Here is a 1,049-nt window from a genome sequence, read left to right as displayed (position 1 = left end):
CTCTTTATTTCTAGCCTATCCTTTGAAGAGCTTGATAGTGATGCTGCTAAGATGACAATAACCAACCTGACACATCCTAATTCTGCAGCCTGATTTATAAAGGCACTTACAGTTCAATAACTCAAGTCTGATGGTAAGAAGCACAGTGCTTTGTGCCAGCAGTTTCATGTGCAGCTGAGATTATCACAAGTCATCATTGTAGGCCAGATCCACAGTCTAAAGGTGGATCATCAAATGGAGCAAAATGAAATAAAAGGGAGCCAAGGTGGGAAACCCATTGGCTAGGACCGCAGGTTGCTGATTCAGAATAAGTGGAAGAAATGTGGAGCCAGAGGGCTGAGCTAGATTCCCTGGATAGAAGTTTAGGTGTTGGCAGGATTTCTGTAGATTACCTCAGAATCTTCTGGAAGAGCTTTTAAAAATACCAGTGTCCATGCCCCAAGCACATGCTGAGTCTTGATAAAGTAGAGGAAAATGCTATTTGCAGAGAATACCATGGTTGGGGGGTATAGATAAGGCTGAGTAGGAGGCCTGCAGAAAATGAAGAATATTGAGGTAAATTTGAATAAGATGATAGAGGAAATGGACCAAAGATTAGGTTAATAGTCATGAATTTATAGAATACCAATGTTATGGTTATTTTATTTTTTCCCAATATTTTTTTTACTTGACCAGGTACAAGATGAGTAAGTAGAATGTAAATTAGATCTAAGGTTGAGGTTTTGCCAGGGAGATATAACAGAAGGCTAGAAGGATAAGGAAAAGAAAGGTGCATCTGAGAAAGTAATTGCAATGATCAACCATGGAGTCTTTGATACACAGAGATATATGTGAGACCAGAAGTGATTGGAAGCCTGAGAGGGTGTGATAGGACCAAGGGAGTGAGGAACCTATGCAGGTATACTGAGGGGGAGAGAATGGGACATCTGTGGGATGGGATTGGGAGTTGTGGTAGAATCAAGAAACAGGAAATAAATTTTTCTGATGGAACAGTTAGTTCTGGGCAATGAGATGTGTCTCTGAATTGGAGTAGAGGACATGGTCAAAGA

Source organism: Marmota monax, unplaced genomic scaffold, assembly GCF_021218885.2.
Source record: "Marmota monax isolate L192 unplaced genomic scaffold, Marmota_monax_Labrador192_F-V1.1 WCK01_AAM20220418_F8-fsc00061, whole genome shotgun sequence".
Lineage (NCBI taxonomy): Eukaryota > Metazoa > Chordata > Mammalia > Rodentia > Sciuridae > Marmota > Marmota monax.
The sequence above is the reverse complement of the archived record's forward strand: the minus strand, read 5'-3'. Positions refer to the sequence as shown.